At 42.8% G+C, this 18,786-nt stretch overlaps 1 protein-coding gene across 12 annotated transcripts in view; it reads left to right on the plus strand.

Moving 5' to 3' along the window:
* Positions 1-18,786, plus strand: part of CPEB3 (cytoplasmic polyadenylation element binding protein 3) — a 436,394-nt gene that overhangs the window by 43,314 nt on the left and 374,294 nt on the right. The gene's annotated exons all lie outside the window — the stretch shown is intronic.

The following is an 18,786-nucleotide window of genomic DNA, read 5'->3' on the forward strand; positions in this document are numbered from 1 at the left end:
TACTATTGCTTTTACCTGAGCATTCGTGGAAAGGTGATGTTTAAGAACTATACCTAGATTCCTCATTTGAGTAGATATTGGTATTGACCATGCCTTAAACTTTACAACAGGAGGGATGTTGTTAGATGGGTACCTTAGAGCAGTTTATTTTAAAATATTTATATTCCGCTTAATCTGGAACAATGGATTATTTATTTTATTTCCCTAATTTCTGTTCCATTGATCCACCCATCTCAGCAGATTATAGTCAACGTACCCAGTGAAGCATAACAAAACTTTACACACAACAAGACATAAACATGCCAAAACAACTAAAAAGCAGCATTGCTTTTTAGTTGACCCCCATCATCTTTTTTTTTTTTCTTGGTGGCATTTTTGAACTTCCAGACCCAGATGAAATTTCCAAAAAAAAAACCAGCTGAGACTGTTTGTTTGTTTTTTCTTGCTCCTTTTGATATATATATATATATATATATTTTTATTTTTTTTTTGTAAATATTTGAGTAGTGTCTTTTCAGGAGGCTTTTCTGACTGAAAGACTTCACTCTTCTCATGCCAGAGTTTGCATTGTGCTTTACCCTGATGTAAAATTTCAAAACAACTAGCACCATCTGCATAACTTTTTTATTAATTTTGCTTTTGCTGTTTCTGTGCCTCAGCCATAATGTCAAACTGGAGATGAGTGCTGGTTCATCCCCACTAAGCATTCCAGACAAAGTGAAACTAACCTTTTGCCTCTGGTGCTTTTTTCCACAGCACTTGCCACCTGACCTCCTCCCATACCCCACACATGCTTAGGAATTCAAACAATCAACTCTAGAACCTAGAAAAGGAAGACACAAAAATATTACATTAATAAAAATGTTCCTTTCCAATCACGTGGTGCACTGCTGAGGCGAGGTTGCCTAATTTATGTGCTCCCCTGACCTTACTTTTATATCCTGTTAAAAATTGCATTTCTTTGGTAAAATATGGCTACAATGAACAAAGATCAACAGAAGAGATCCTTTCCTTCAAAATCTCCAAGGCAAAGCAAAACAATTATAATGGAAAAGAGCTGCCCTGGAGAAGATTCCAAAGCAACATATATAACATAAAACAAATAAAACTGATATAAACAACTAATAGAACAGCAGTAAAGTACACAAAAACATTTAACTGCAGCTTGATATAAACATATGATAGACAGTTTTCCCAAGGTTTAGTGCTCACTTGTCAAATAACCGACCTTTCACCATACTCAAACATTAATACGGTATAAAACAAAATCAGACCAGAAGGTGGTAATTTGGATAGCTATATATCATCAGTATTTGTTAGCAGATTCCAAGGCTTCCTAATTTGCAAATGGGAGCTAAGTATATATTAAAAAGGGAGTTGTTAGGTAAATCATTTTAGACTCAGGAATGCCTGTAATCATTTGTGCCAGCATCTCTTCCAACCAATGCCTCCCGCACTTGCATTGCAAAGCTAAATACCCAGCATAGAAACATTGAACTAGTCAGGATCTTAGATATCCATCTAGGAAGGTGTGTGCAGTCCAGCTGTCTTAGATATCCATCTAGGAAGGTGTGTGCAGTCCAGCTGTCTGGTCCAAGGTCCGCTCTCAGGGTTGGCAACACACTTAGGGAGTCCATCTACCTTCATGTATTAGCTGGTAGCAGTTTCACAATGTCCATATAAAAAGAAACTTTTCTCAGTCGGTCCTGGAAGGCAGATGGCTTTCCATGAGGAAAGGCTGGCAGATGGAGCTTTGCAAGCTAACAATATAAAAACAAAAGTCCAGCAGGAAGAACCCCATCCTTAAAGTTATTTCCCCTTAGTTCATTTCTTTCTCCTCCACTGTCATGGCTCCCAGCTTAGATGTGAATGTCCACCAGATCCCAAAAGTAGGCATTGATTGGGTCTCATTGGTGGAGGATTTAAAAGTTGATGTTTCCCTAGCATCAGGTTCATGTGACAGTGAATGTGCTGGGAGACACAGCCTGTTGAGCAAAATATACTGCTCAGCTGGGTGCAGTATTTGAGAAGGCCATAGAAACAATAAGTTTGTGTTGTGCTAACAATGCTAGCTAGTTCAAACAATACTTTTTTTTTTTTTTTTGAACAATAAAAGTTCTTTGTCTCCAAGAATGCCCATCTTATTTGGTTCAGAACCATCTTGTGTTCAGCTTACCACACTGTTCTTCTAAGGGTGACCTGAGGAAGGCCCTGCAATCGTAAAAAAATTTAAAAGTTAAAAACCACCTTGTTTATTATTCTTTTACACGCTGACTCTGCTCCTCTGGTTTCTTGCTAGAGATCCCTCCTCCCCTCCTCCAAGTATTTTAAGTTTATTATCATAAGACAACAGGCCTTTTCAGTTATCTATCCAACTCCCTGGAACCAGATCCCAAAAGTTTTGTGTTTACATAATTTCCTTCTGTCAAAACCTTTTCTTTTTTTAACTGGCACCTGCCTGATGGAATTGACAATGGGGAGGTGCTTCACTGATTGGCTTTATATATTTTGCATAATTCAGTGCATAATTTTGGAGTGATCTGTTTTTTTAGTTTATTTTTGGTTTTCGGTCTGTTTATTAGGTTTTAGTTGATATGTGTGTTAGGACTTTGTAAGTTGGTCCATATATTTTTTTTATATTGTAATTTTTATATTTTTGCATTTATGAAATTTTTATTTTTTACTTTAATGATTTTTTACTGCTCTAATTCATTTTGGCTCTGAAAAGGGGTAAAGGGAAATATAAATGAATAAGTAATGATTTTATTTAAACTTTATGGGGTCCATATTTAGTAGGCTGGTTTATGGACAAGTTAACCGGCTAAAGTTAGTCAGATAATTGTCCCATATATTCACCGGGATAAATGTCCCAGTGAATATACCATCCTAAATATATAAGAACGTGCCATACTGGGTCAGACCAAGGGTCCATCAAGCCCAGCATCCTGTTTCTATCAGTGGCCAATCCAGGCTACAAGTACCTGGCAAATACCCAAAAATGAAGTCTATCCCATGCTACTGATGCTAGTAATAGCAGTGGCTATTTTCTAAGTCAACTTGATTAATAGCAGGTAATGGACTTCTCCAAGAACTTATCCAAACTTTTTTTTTAAACCCAGCTACACTAACTGCACTAACCACATCCCCTGGCAACAAATTCCAAAGTTTAATTGTGCATTGAATGAAAAAGAACTCTCAGATTAGTTTTAAATGTGCTACATGTTAACTTCATGGAGTGCCCCCTAGTCCTTTTATTATCTGAAAGAGTAAATAACCAATTTACATTTACCCGTTCTAGATCTCTCATGATTTTAAACACCTCTATCATATCGCCCCTCAGCCGTCTCTTCTCCAAGCTGAAAAGTCCTCCTTAGTCTTTCCTCTAAAGGGGAGCTGTTCCAGTCCCTTTATCATTTTGGTCGCCCTTCTCTGTACCTTCTCCATCGCAACTATATCTTTTATGAGATGTGGTGCCAGAATTGTTCACAGTATTCAAGGTGCGGTCTCATTATGCAACGATATAGAGGCATTATGACATTTTCCATTTTATTCACCATTCCCTTCCTAATAATTCCTAACATTTGTTTGCTTTTTAGACTGACGCAGCTCACTGAGCCTAAGATTTCAATGGATTATCCACTATGATGCCTAGATCTTTTTCCTGGGTAAATGTGGAACCTAACATCGTGTAACTATAGCATGGGTTATTTTTCCCTATGGGGCGGATTTTCAGAGCCCTGCTCGCGTAAATCCGCCCAAAACCGGGCGGATTTACGCGAGCAGGGCCCTGCGCGCCGGGAAGCCTATTTTACATAGGCCTCCCGGCGCGCGCAGAGCCCCGGGACTCGCGTAAGTCCCGGGGTTCTCGGAGGGGGGCGTGTCGGGGGCGTGTCGGGGGGGCGGGCCCGGTCGTCGCGGCGTTTCGGGGGCGTGTCGGCAGCGTTTTGGGGGCGGGTGCGGGGGCGTGGCTACGGCCCGGGGGCGTGGCCGCGCCCTCCGTACCCGCCCCCAGGTCGCGGCCCGGCGCGCAGGAGTCCCGCTCGCGCGCGGGGATTTACGCCTCCCTCCGGGAGGCGTAAATCCCCCGACAAAGGTAGGATGGGGGTTTAGACAGGGCCGGGCGGGTGGGTTAGGTAGGGGAAGGGAGGGGAAGGTGAGGGGAGGGCAAAGGAAAGTTCCCTTCTAGGCCGCTCCGATTTCGGAGCGGCCTAGGAGGGAACGGGGGTAGGCTGCGCGGCTCGGCGCGCGCAGGCTATACGAAATCGATAGCCTTGCGCGCGCCGATCCAGGATTTTAGTAGATACGCGCGACTACGCGCGTATCTACTAAAATCCAGCGTACTTTTGTTTGCGCCTGGAGCGCAAACAAAAGTAGGCTATTCGCGCTCGTCTGAAAATCTACCCCTATATGCATTCATCACCTTGCACTTATCCACAATAAATTTCATCTGCTATTTGGATGCCCAATTTTCCAGTCTCACAAGGTCCTCCTGCAATTTATCACAATCCGCTTGTGATTTAACTACTCTGATTAATTTTGTATCATCTGTAAATTTGATTACCTCACTCATATTCCTTTCCAGATCATTTATAATATATTGAAAAGCACAGATCCCAGTACAGATCCCTGAGGCACTCCACTGCCCACACCCCCTCCACTGGGAAAATTGTCCATTTAATCCTACTCTCTGTTTCCTGTCTTTTAACCAGTTTGTAATCCACAAAAGGACATCGCCACCTATCCCATGACTATTTACTTTTCCTGGAAGCCTCTCATGAGGAACTTTGTCAAATACCTTCTGAAAATCCAAATTCTCTACATCTACCAGTTCACCTTTATCTACATGTTTATTAACTCCTTCAAAGAAGTGAAGATTTGTGAGGCAAGACTTGCCTTGGGAAAAGCTATGCTGACTTTGTTCCATTAAACCATGCCTTTCTATATGTTCTGTGATTTTGATCTTTAGAACACTTTCCACTATTTTTCCTGGAACTGACGTCAGGCTAACTGGTCTGTAGTTTCCTGGATCGCCCCTGGGGCCCTTTTTAAATATTGGGGTAACATTAACCACTTTCAGGTCTTCAGGTACAATGGATGATTTTAATGATAGGTTTTAAATTTTTATTACTAGATCTGAAATTTCATTTTTTAGTTCTTTCAGAACCCTGGGGTGTATACCATCCGGTCCAGGTGATTTACTACTCTTCAGTTCGTCAATCAGGGCTACCACATCTTCTGGGTTTACCGTGATTTGGTTCAGTCCATCTGAATCATTACCCATGAAAACCTTCCCTGATACAGGTATCTCCCCAACATCCTCTTCAGTAAACACTGAAGCAAAGAAATCGTTTAAGCTTTCCGCGATGGCCTTATCTTCTCTAAGTGCCCCTTTAACTCCTCGACCAACTAATGGTCCAATTGACTCCTTCACAGGCTTTCTGCTTTGGATATATTTTTAAAAGTTTTTACTTTGAGTTTTTGCCTCTACGGCCAGCTTCTTTTCAAAATCTCTCTTAGCCTGTCTTATCAATGTCTTACATTTAACTTGCCAACGTTTATGCTTTATCCTATTTTCTTCTGTTGGATCCTTCTTCCAATTTTTGAATGAAGATCTTTTGGCTAAAATAGCCTCTTTCACCTCACCTTTTATTTTTTAAAGATATCTGGTTAAATAGCACGTTATCTGGCCACAGAAGGCCAGATAAGTTTAGTAGGGATATGAATCGGGCTTCGGACGATTGAAAATATCGTTGATATTTTCAAAATCGTCAGAAATCGGGGGCTCCCACGATATTAATCGTGGGGGTTCTCTTATCGTTTTGGGGGAGGGCGGGAAAAATGGCACACAAAAATAACCCCTAAACCCACCCTGACCCTTTAAAACTAATCCCTTTGCTACCCCCCCCCCCAAAAAACATTTTACAGGTACTTGGTGGTCCAGTGGGGATCCCGGGAGCGACCTCCTGGGCCGTCGGCGGCCATCCAGTGCTCCCTCCATGTGACAGGGGCCAGCCAATGGCACGGATACCCTGTCACATGGTAAGGGCAAAGGCCATTGGCGCCATTTTTATTAGTGGCAGCCGACTGCCCGAGAGCGGGAGATCGCTCCCGGGACCCCCACTGGACCACCAAGTACCTGTAAAATGTTTTTGGGGAGGTCAGGAGGGTGGGGGAAGCAAAGGGATTAGTTTTAAAGGGTCGGGGTGGGTTTTTTGTTTATCAGCTCGGGTGCAGCCGATAAACAAAACCGCGATCGGGCCCGATGGAAAAAACCCCCACATGTGAATCGGAACCAGAATCCGAACAGATTCCAGTTCCGATTCACTTCTTTAAAGTTTTTAGATCTGCTCAGAAGCAGATTTAAAGTTATCTGGCTAATTTAGCTGGATATACCCAATATTCGGCTAGGCTAGCCAGATATATCAGCCCCTCCCTGGAACAACTCAGAAATGCCCCTTTTTTATTCAACTAAATTATAGCCTGATAACTACTTATCGGGTAAAATTTAGATGGAGAAGTGGCTGACTGCCACATTTGCCATTTAGATGGATAACGTTTTGAGTTATTCATCTAAATGGCTTCTGAATATGGACCTCTTTTATTAAATTTTCAAAATTATACAAAGCATAGAAAAATACCTTGTACATGGAAACATTCAGGGAAAACAAAAAAAATTTACATTAATTATAAAATAAGAAACTAAACATATTTGTTTTCCTATACATTTTCAAAACATGTAGGAGGAAGCAGAAAAATAAGGAGATAGTAAACAAAGTCTTAAATAAGAAACCACCTAGCATACAAAGAGATCACCTTATATCCTTGAATCTAAAATAGTCTATGTGAGAACTACAAAATAAACCAACAGGTTTATAACCTAGAAAACATTTCAATTATTTAAGCACAAAAAATATATAACGTTCATTATTAAATTTAACAATACACTTACATGGATATTGTAATGTGAATGAGACACCTAAAGCAATAGTATCCTACTTCAAAGCTAAAAAACCACCTTTGTTTCTTGAGGTATTTTAGCAATATCAGAAAAAACTTAGTTTGACCATATAACAAAGAGTTCAAATGACTAACATATAATTGCATAATCTTACTACTGTCCTGCTCAGAAACAAAGGAAACTTATAAAGTACAATGTTCTATGTTCTCAGAACCTGAATTTTCCATAAAGTTTGTCAAATTAAATTCTGTTGAAGTATGAACCTTCTGGGATTGTTGGGAATCCACCCAAGCAGGAGTAGGCAAGAAGAAAACCTTGTTTATAGAAAGAATTTAATCAGCTGCAATATGTAGAGCTTCTAGGAAATATTTAAGTGATGATGATGAACTGCTCCCCTGCAGTGTCTGTTTGCTGGGTAACAGCTGAATTCTGCTGTGCTCCATGAAAACAGGTTACCTGCGCTGGCAGTGTTTGCTGGGTTTCAGGTGAACTTGGCTCTGTGCCCTTAATCTGTCGTCTTCTCTATATGTGATTCTCTTTTAATGTGCACACGTACTTTCTTCTTGTCCTTTGACTCTTCTCTTCCTTTCTTTCTCAATATGACTGCCAGCTTTTTTTTTTTTTTTTTTACTTTACATTTATTGAACTTTACAAATATAACAAAGGTTAAATAAACAACACAAAAAAGGAAACTACAGTGAAACGAGAAACATGCTCTCTCACATATAATAAGGGAAGGGGGGAAGGAAAAAGGAGGAGAACAGTGGAAATTAAACATTATATCTCTCTGGAAAGACTGCATAAATTACCCCATGCACATAACACAAATGACCCTTACAGAATCAATTGATTAATTACAGGAGTTGTCACTCTAGCGTCTAAAAATTCCCTTAACTGCTCAGGAAAAAAAAAATATATGTATTAATGTTTAACGTAATTACCCATTTACAAGGATATCGTAACAAAAAAACCTAAAGCAATAACTTCAGGACACATATCCAGAAATGCTTTACAACAAAATTGTATAGCTCTGGCTAAGTCAGGATAAACCAGAACTAAGCCACCATGAAAAGAAACACTTAAACTGGTTATGTTAGGGACCGCTAGGAGAGCGATCCCAACTTGAGGGGATTGTGTGCCCTTGGGCCTCGGCATGACACCAGATGAATCCAAGACAGCACAGTGGGTTGGCGAGGCATGTCCCAGCATGGGTGAAGACTGAGTTTGACCCTCTGCCAGACCTGCATGCTTCTGGAAGACCAACAACGCAATGTTGGTTATTGAACTCTTCCGACCGTTCCCAGCCCTTTTGGACCTGCCACTAGGTATCGGCAAGAGGCAGCAGGCCAGACTGAGGATGAGGGCAGATGGAGGCCTTGTGACCCAGAAGACTCAAGACGAGACGAGAAGACTCTGGATGTGGACCAGGAACTTTTGGAACAATCTGGACATGACGAGAAGCTTGGAAGGTTCGGACATTGGCACTGTCTCTCAGGGCGCCCTTCACAGCCCACCTACACGGGCAGACCCAATGCGCTGGCCGCGCACCACCCTGTCCCACTGCACGCCCTACATAACCTGAAGAGGCTGGTCACTGACCACGCAGAGAGTGGGACAAGCGCAGGAAGGGAATCCAGCTGAGACGAAACTCCAATGACTAGCCTAGGTGTCATCTGGAGAACCACAGGAGCCGGAGGGTCCGGAGGACTCAGAATGAGCGAAGGAGGAGCGGAACCTCGGAACATCAGGAAGCCTACACTAGGAACCTTGGAACATGAAGACATGGAACATCAGGAAGCAAAGAAGACTCGGGAAGCAAGACGAGACATGGAGCTCCAATGAAGAACAAAGACCTGATAGAGCGCTGGAAGACGAGACTTACAGGAAACTCCAATGCAAGGCAACACAGGAGTGCAGGAGAAGCCCTTATATAGGGCTGACACAGGAAACCAGGAGAAGCTGACTTCCGGTGGGGCCAGGAGGACCCCACCTACGCTGCCCCTTTAAGAAGGGGAAGGACACGTGGACCTGCCCTTTAGGAAGGGGCAGGACCTTGGAGAGCGGCCATGCTGCAGCGGAGACACTGAAGGAGCTGGAGAAACTGGGCCTGCATGCAGGCAGGCCCAGACGTCGGCAGCGGCTCCTGCCGCTGCAGAAGGACTGTAAGTCAGCTCCGGCCGCCAGGAGAGACCGGGGACTGCAGCCTCCCCGGCTGCGGAATGGCAAAGATGTCAGCGGCATGCCACAAAGAAGACGCTGAAGTTCGCGGTTCCTGCCACGGTGAAGAGGAGTCTGGGCGGCCTACGGCCGCAAGAGGCAGGCAAAGTCTGTGGCTCCTGCCACAATGAAGGCCCAGCGTCAGCGGCGTGCAGCCACATTGAGAAGGCAGCGACAAAAGGTGAGGGGCCTGCTTGCGGAGAGTAGCTCCGCGGGCAGGAATCATAACAAAACTTTTGAAATGTTTCATCACTAGACTTAAATCTTGCTCAGAGAAGGAGACAAACAAAGTAGATCTTTTAGTCACTTTGATTGTTGAATTTTCCAAATATTCAGATAAATTGGAAAAGTCCACCACATTATGAGGAGAGCGAAACTGGATGAGGCTTTATCTCTGTGGAAGAAACAATATCTTCTTGAGAGCAGGAATTTGATGAGAGCAGATTTTAAGAGCTTCAACCAGATATCTCTTAAATGTAATTAATGACAATTCACCAAGAACCTTAGGAAAGTTCAACAATCTCAAGTTTAAATGCCTCAAAAACTTTTTCATAGATTCTAGCCTTCTGAGAGAAGACATACACTCACAAATAATTGTGGCATTGGAGGCCTGCAAACTTTTAATATCATTCCCCAAGGCTTGAATAGAAGAAGAATGTTTCTGGAGAATCTGTTGGTGATCCTGTGCAACAGTCTCTAAGTGCCAGGATTAATCGTTGAAAGTGAGAGACATACCTGCAATCAAATCCCAAAGAGATTAGACAGTGACCACAACTGGTTTAATAATCTCTAATGGGGGTCGTAAGACTGAACAAAAAACTTCAGCTCTAGCTCCAGCTACAAGCACATTCCCCTCCGATGACTCTGGGGGGTAAGGTTCCACCAACAGCTTCCTTCTCCACAGGCAGATCAAACTGCGAAGAGCTGGAGAAACTCGAGACCCACCCTGGCAGATCACTGACAGCTCCATCCAGCTGAGGCTTTTTAGTGAGGTCATCACCCAGCGCCTCAGCAAAGTTAGCGACACTCTGGGGAGAAGCCAGCAGCATTGGTCTCTGGTCCGGAGGGCTCAAGGATATCTCCTCGGGTAAAAGCGAAGCTCCTTTCTCTGCCACGCCAATGGGGCCAGATGCCCCCAAATCCAAGGTAGGGACGGTAAACTCAATGATGGATTGCTGGTCCTAAGGGAATCAGGGTTCAGAAGGAAAAACATGAACTTTCCCTTTTCTCTTATGAGGCATAATGTAAGAAAATTATATAAGGAGATCTTGAGAAATAATCAAAGCAGTGAGAGACACGTCCACTCATGCAGCCATCTTGAATCCCCCACCCAAGAACCCAATATGACTGCCTGCTTGTGTGGTAGTCACAAAATAAGAGAGTACAGACCCCCTACTTATTACACCACAACACACATATATAGGGAGTCCAATAACATCAATCTGAGAGTTTTAATACATCATATCCTCATATAACAATTTATTCTTAATTATCTGTCAGTTACAAGACAATATTGATACAATACATATACAGTATTTTCATAAATGTATCCATTAATACATACATTAACATTAATGCAAAGATCTGTGCAACCTGATATACATCCCACCATAACATCTAAAACCCAAATACATTAGTAGCAACATCTTAAAATACCCCATTCCAGCCATTCATCCACATACACTCCCCCCCCCCTTTTTTTTTTTTAAAAACCACCCCCGTCTAAGATCACCACTAATTGTCAGGATGAGATTCTCTTCATTTGGTTCTGCTCAACCTCAAATACAGTCTATGTGGGAGCAATCCTCCACGTCCCAACAAGGATCCCTGTTTCACCGCAGCTTCTTCAGGGGATGATTTACTCCCGACTCAACCAAAGAGAAGCGAAGCCTTCCAGCCTTCCGCCCTCTGGAATACTGCATCTTCACAAGAGTCAGCAACAAATGTTATCTTCAGTGAGTTAATACACATATATTAGTAACTCATAAAAACACAAAATCCAATATCAACCCCTACCCACTATTATATGTATCCAGGACCTCACTTCCTCCACAAATTTAATAGGCAACACAGCTGCACACCCACCATGTGGATTCACCACCTATGGTAAGAAAGATGACATCATAACTTCAAGGAGGTTTTATACACACGGTCTAAACATACTATGTATATATCAGAGAACCCACCTTTATATAACTCTTCAACACTCTTGTATATTCAACATACTGCTCACAGAACATCTCAAATAATCCACTTCTTGTGTACCTATAACAAACAAGGTACACAATACAACCATAACTTCCTAAAATTCCAAAAGCTCAAGTTGACCACAAACCACTATTCAACACCAACCTTACCTTACAGACTGTACAGCTTAATGTCAGGATGCCAAAACAGTTTAAAACGGCAGACCGATTCAGACGCGACCCTTCTCACAAACCGACAACTCTTCCAAAAAGGCGCAGTCAATCGCATGGCGTAACACTCCAAATATAACCCCCATCTCGCAACCACATGCAGTCAACCACCAATAGAATCACACCATCCACCACTACCTCAACACGTACCACAACGCAACCAATCACAACAAACCACACTGAAACCGCGCACTATGTCACACCACATCCAACGCGAAAATATATTCAATCTCAAACCCACGACATACTGAAGTATATCCTTAATAACAACACAAACATCCAATCACCTAACCATACCACACACCACTCAACCATATTACAATACGCCATTCATTCTGCCACATCCAACACTCATAACCCATACTAAACCATCACGCGCCGAGCCATACAACCAGTCACACCTCACCACTACTGAACCAAAACAACCACAAACATTGCCACTCACCACAACCCATACTATACAGCCAAACACCCCAAAATCTCCACATATTTATAGAATGCTTCCCAGTCAACTCCCATGTTCAGACCATGCGGTTGCACCGATCGCCACCAAAATATAAACTTCTGCTCCAATTTCCATAGAATGCTAGTCACATTACCTTGGGCATTAGCCCTAACCTGCGTAATGACAATTTTAATTGATCAACCCCATGCTTCATATAGTTCCAATGTGCCACCAATAGCACTCCATCTTTTTTAATCCTCAAATTACTTTTATGTTCGATGATACGAGATCTAACTTGGCGTTTCGTATGGCCAATATATAACAGTTGACACGGGCATAATACCCCATATATAACCGTCCGGGCAGTACACGTATACTCCTCTTTGAATATATATGGATCTCGATGCTTATCATATTGATAGCTATCCAATCGTAGCCTATTAGGACACACTGAACACCCAGAACATACCTCATCTATATCAACACTCACCAATTGTCTATCCGCCCTATTGGTAACACAGGACCTTAAATTTTTACCCTTAGAGAATGCGAATACCAGGCGCTCCTCACAACCCGAAATAGAATTCAGTAAATTCCAATGTTTATTGATGATTTTTCGTATAGAGTCACATCTCGTTGAATACGGTAACACACAAACAATCCTCTCCACAGCTTCTTTCTCAGCCTTCAACAATAAATTGTCCCTATGGGCATACAAACCGCGCTTAAATGCTCGTTTAACCACTGTTTTAGGGTACCGCCGTATCAAACATTTCTGAGATAAGACCTCAGCCTTAGCTTTATATTCACAGACCGATAAACAGATCCTCCTATATCTGAGAAACTGGGCAATAGGCACACTCTCTCCCTGAGTCTCCTCGGATGGAAACTCCCAAAATGTAAAAAGGAGTTCCTATCTGTTTTCTTAACAAATACAGAAGTCTCAATCTTATGATTAATACAACATACCCAGACATCAAGAAAACTGAGTTTGAGCTTCACCATAAAAGTTAATAGGAACTCATCATGCCACGATCAGAAGAAATTTCAGAGTATCTATGCAAAAGATTAGTTGATGCTCATCCATCTGGAAAGTGTTTTAAGACTTTCTGAACATTGGGGGCTTCATCTATCCACCTTCAGTTTTATAAATATAAAAAGTTAAATATAGTAACTCTACCCAGGAGCAGTCATCTTACCAAGATCACCCCAAGAGCAAACCAAAAAATCATCCTCAAAGGCAACAAAATTCCAGATTAACCTCTAAAGATCTGCAGACCTCTCTTTCTGTGGCTAATATGAGGGTTCATATGTCAACCATCAGGAAAAAAACTGAATGGGAATGGTGTTCATGGAAAGATAGCTAGAATAAATTACTGCTTTCTAAAAAGAATGTTGCTGCCAGCCTCTGGTTCATCAAAGAGCATCCAGAATACTCACAAGACTTCTGGTCTTTAAGGCACTGATCTTTTGCAACAATACATACCATCCAGATCACTGTGATCCTCTAACAAACTGTTATTGGCTTTTCCAGCAGCTCAGGATGCATATTTGACTGAGACTAGACAAAGGGTGGTCTTTTATATTGGCCCCTTACTTTGGAATGCCCTACAGGAGCATTTGCGGTCCATGGATGATTACAAAGTTCCACAAGCATTTGAAAGGTCACGTATTTAAGGAGGCCTTTGGCAGTATTTAGATTAATATTTTGGAGTGATAGAAAGTCAAGTGTAGTGTCTGATAATTTATCTATGCTGTAAAATGTCTAATGCTGATTATGTTTTTATGATTGTTTGAAATTTGTAAATGTTATATATTGTAATTCATTTAGCACATTTATGTTATAAACGAGACATATTTAAATAATAAATGTTCTCTGGATGGATTAGTTAAAAATTGAACATTTCAGTTACATTACTAAATGTAATGTAAACTAATCACTGCCTCAACCCATTTGTCAAGCATAATGCTAGATGTATCATGGTGTGGGGTTGCTTTGCTGCATCACGTCCTGGAGAACTTGTCATATATGATAGAATCATGAATTCAGCTTTATATCAGAAAATTCTAGAGGAGGATGTCAGGCCATCTATCAGTGAGCAGAAGGTAAATGACCTTAGGCAAGTCTGCTATAAAATGGCTGAAGAAAAGATTTCATATTTTGGAATGGCCAAGTCAAAATCCTAATCTAAACTCTATTGAAATGTTGTGGCAAGACCTGATATGAGGTGTACATGCACGGAAACCCTCAAATGTCACAAAGTAGAAACAGTTCTGTATAGAAGAATAGGCCAAAATTTCTCAAGGGTGATGTGAGAGACTGATCGACACTTACAGGAAACATTCAGTTGAAGTTTATTGCTGCTCAAGGAGATGCTTTAGTTACTGAATGAAGAGTTCATATACTTTTTTTTTTTTTTACAGGAATGCTTATTGATGAATCTTTTTGTTAAATAAATATCCTTTTTGTTGTCTGACTTGTTTGTTCAATCAGGTTAGCCTTCTGTCATATCAGGGTTTAGATTATGTTTTGAGCATAAATCATGATAAAATACAAATCATTATAGGACACAGTTTCCCAGCTAGTGTGCCTTCAGACCTGAACAAGTGTGCCAGAGAAAAAAGTCACCATTCTCTGATGCTTGGATCCAGATCAGCCCCTGGGTTCTGCTTTCAGCATGTCATAGCAATAGGTGACACCCATGTGGGTCTCCAACATGTAAGAGCTGTTGCGTCCCTCAGTCTCAGATGGCTTCAACCCTTGTGCCTCACCTTTTTCTCTGCTCTCCCCACTAACCTTGGGAAGATGGCCACCACCGCGTCTGCAAGCCGCTCTCTCCGGCGTCCCCGGAACTGCTATGCCGTTGCCTCCCACCATGTTTCTCCCAAGGGCCTCCTAGGGTGCACGCGCGCTACCCACGTCTTTATTCCAGCTGTGGTGCCACCCTCAGGGGTGTCCCCCTTGAGTGACATCACGCCATCTGGGTATTTAGCCTACGCTTGTTTGCTAGCTCATTGAATTAGTAAGGATTGGACTCGTCTGGTCTAAGCTACTCTGCCGCTTCCGTGGTGCCGCTGGAAGCTCTCTCTGCCCTTCGGGGTATTCTCTAACCCTGGGTACCTGCTCCTTGGGGACCCTCTGCTTTCCTTTCAGGTGCCTTACTGGGATTAGGTATTCGCTCCTCGAGGGCCTGCTCTCCCTGCCTTGGTGCCTGTAACCATCTACTTCAGCCTGGTGGAATCGCCAACCTTACAGCTACCATCTAATTCTCAGTCTGTCTCATCTACAGCTTTGCCGTGCTGGGAAACCTACATCTGGATCTCCCTATACCAGCTTGGTGAGACAGGTTCCCTTTGCCGAGGGTCCCTGGACTGCTACCTCTGGATCACCTCACGTCTGCCACCTCTGGTGGTATACATCAGCTGTACAATAAAAGACAAAACTCTGTGTTTGTGCGTCCTGAGTCTAGCCCAGTACTGTGGCTCCCCACGGGGCTCCTCCCCGTGGGCATGGTCATCTGCCACAGTACCCAAGAATCCACCCAAACACCGCTAAACCATAACAAGAGCTCCGTTGTGAGAAAATGTCCAATTAAGCATGCCCCCCTTCTCCTAGCTGCAGCAGAACACCGGAATGAGGTATGGTACCAAGCAGTCAGAGGGTAGCCAGAAAATAGACTCCAGGCTGTACTGTGGCAAAATATTTTATAAATCTCTTACTTTCTACAAAAAAACAGCCAAAGAAACGTTGCTATTCTATGCAGTCAACAATCAAATGTGACAATGCAACTTAGAGTTAAGTGCAATTCTCTTTCTCAAGGCTTCCTTCTTCCCCTTTGGGCCCTGCTCTGTTATCCTAGGCTGAAGGGAAACCTCCCTGATCCAGAATCCCTAAACTATAGAGCATAAAATTAAAAATTTGCATCTTCTGTCTAGGTCTCTAGGTTACTTGGTTAACTTTCTGGTCCTGTGTTAAAAAAATTTACAGTTTAAACAGCAATGAAATGGAGACAGTAAGACAGCCATGTTAATTAGCATAATATGGGTAGCTAGGACTGATGCTTTTGCCCATGCCCATCTCTTTACAACCAATAAATACACTTAACACAGGTTGGGATCAACAGGCCGCAGCTTTTATTAACATACATCCTGGAGCCCGAACCAGCTCACTGTAACAATCAATTACCCCTCTCTCCCCCCCCCCCCCCCGCGCCCATCAGCCACAAACCAGCAAGACGGACAATCAGAGGCTATCCCAGCCTGTATGCAGTCACATCATGAACACGCCCCCCACGATTCCCGCCACTGCCAAGCAAGGGGCCGACCACGTCGACCCCCGCTGCCGCCCAAGCAAGGAGTTGCACCATCAACAACTGCACCCAGTTGTTCAGTTAGGAACCACTGACCTGACACCTGTCAAGTCAGACACTTTTAACCACTGCATAATTCCCCAATCGGCTCATCCCCTGGCATGGTTGCTTCCTCAGATGCCATAAACTACAGCAATTCGGCATACACAGAGGAACAGGAACCAAACTTATCAGCATCCAGGCGCAGCGGCAGGTAAGAAACGAATGCTTGCCAGACCATGGGATCCTCCCACAACTCCTCCCACTCCCATCTGCCCCAGCTGAAGGGGAACCAATGGGTTCCCTAGAAAGCAGAGGTTTGAAAATAAACCTCCAACTCCCCCCCTCCCCTGTCTTATCCTGCAGCACGAGCCCGGATATGGGCAGCCGCAGCTCCCCCCCCCCCCCCCCCCCAACTTTTAACCCCTGGCTTGCAAGGGAGGAGCCTGGCACCATATTACGTTGGCCAGGCAGGTACGGGACCCGCCTGACCTTGCAAGATCTTCAAAGTCCCATGATACATTGTGGATGATATCGCACAGTCCAGCATTGTAGGAAGCATATTAAATGTGAGACAAGGCAGTTACTATGGGTGAACAAGCTGGATTCCTTCCTGGGGTATCAAACCGGAGGAGAGAGGATGCCAGAGGTGAACTTGTGTTGCCTGGTCCCTTATTGTATCCTCTACAGACATTCCTGCATGCCAGTAGTGACCCAGCCTGCCCTAATGTGGAGACAGCCCACAGAAGCTGTACAGCCAGCCAGAGGGAGAAAGAGGAAGCGGATCACAGCTTTTCTCCCAAGTTGATGTGTCCCCCAGCGACAGCCCTGATGTGAGATAGAGAAAGCACACTTTGCACTGTAATTATTTTCATGGTGTAACTGAGAAGAAAAAGTTGAAATTTTGGAAATGGAAGTCACTGCTGACAAAAATAATAATCTGCAAAGCTGAGAAATATTGTGATAATTGTCTAGATGTTCCCTCTATCTGGGAATAATGAATGGGTATGTAACACCCCTAATTCTTGACAGCTGATTTGGTAACCAATGAATTCATTGATAGGGTTAATATAAAATAGTTACAGGCTCAGAATACCTGAGCCATCTGATACCTTGTAGGTCTAAGTCTAATCTTAAGTCTGAGTCTTTTGCATGGAATCGCTCCATGCAGTAGTGCTGATGGCAGAAGCATGATCAGTTGCTTGATGTTCTATCTGTCATGAGTCATGGCAATGTCCTTTTTTCTAATAAAAGATTGCTGATTAGCATGTTAAATTTGTCTCTGTTTCTATTACTTGTCTTTTCCCAGTCCATTGAATCAATATCGGAACAGTTTCTCAATATTTCAATATTTCAAGGGGTAATTATAAGCTATATCATCTGTATTTATAAGCTACATCATCTGTATTTTCTCAAGGCAGTCCAGGAAAAAGAAAATTTTTACATGAGTGATTTAAGGAATCCAATATTAAGAAAGAAAAGAGAAATTAATCACTTTTCTCATCGCATACAGAGAAAACAGTTGAAGGATCTGTTCTGGGACCGTTTCTGTTCAATATGTTTGTGAGCAATTCTTATGGAGGGATAAGAAGGTAATGGTATAGTTTTGTCTTTTTGCAGATGACACTAAACTGATTCAGTGTGGACACATCTGAAGAAGTAGAGAGAATGAGAAGTGACCTAGAAAACCCTAGAGACCTTGGAGTGATAGTGTCTGATCTGAAGGTGGCGAAACAATGTGGCAAGGCGGTAGCTAAAGTTAGAGGGATGCTTGGCTGCATCAAACAAGGCATAACTAGCAGGAGAAAGGAAGTGATGATGCCCCTGTACAGATCATTGATGAGGCCTCACCAGGAATACTGTGTTCTGTTCTGGAGACTTCATCTCAAAAAGGATAAGGACAGAATGGGAGCAGTCCAGAGAATGACGATTGAAATTGTTTGGTGTCTCTATGGCAAGCTGTATGAAATGAGACTGAAGGCACTATTTATACTCTGGAAGAGAGAAGAGACAAGGGAAATATGATACAGACTTTCAAATACCTGAAGGAATTAATGATGTGGAAAAATCAAATCTCTTCTGATGGAAAGGAAGCTATAAAACGAGGGGGTCATGATATGAAACTCCAAAGGGGAGACTCAGGAAGAGTGTCAAGAATTATTTCTTCATGGAATGCCCTCCTGGAAGAAGTGGTGAAAATGAGAATGGTAGTAGAATTCAAAAGGGTGTGGCAAAAACATAAAGAATCCTTACTGGCTAGAGAATGGAGATGAAGAAATGGGGTTAAGTTTCTATTATACATTGGGGGTAGCTTGCACAGGGCTGCAGTTGCTACAACCTTATTTAGAAGGCTTAGACCATGGAGTGGCGGTTGCTACTACACAAAAAAAAACAAAAACC

The sequence above is a fragment of the Rhinatrema bivittatum genome, chromosome 7, assembly GCF_901001135.1.
Source record: "Rhinatrema bivittatum chromosome 7, aRhiBiv1.1, whole genome shotgun sequence".
In the NCBI taxonomy this organism is placed as follows: domain Eukaryota; kingdom Metazoa; phylum Chordata; class Amphibia; order Gymnophiona; family Rhinatrematidae; genus Rhinatrema; species Rhinatrema bivittatum.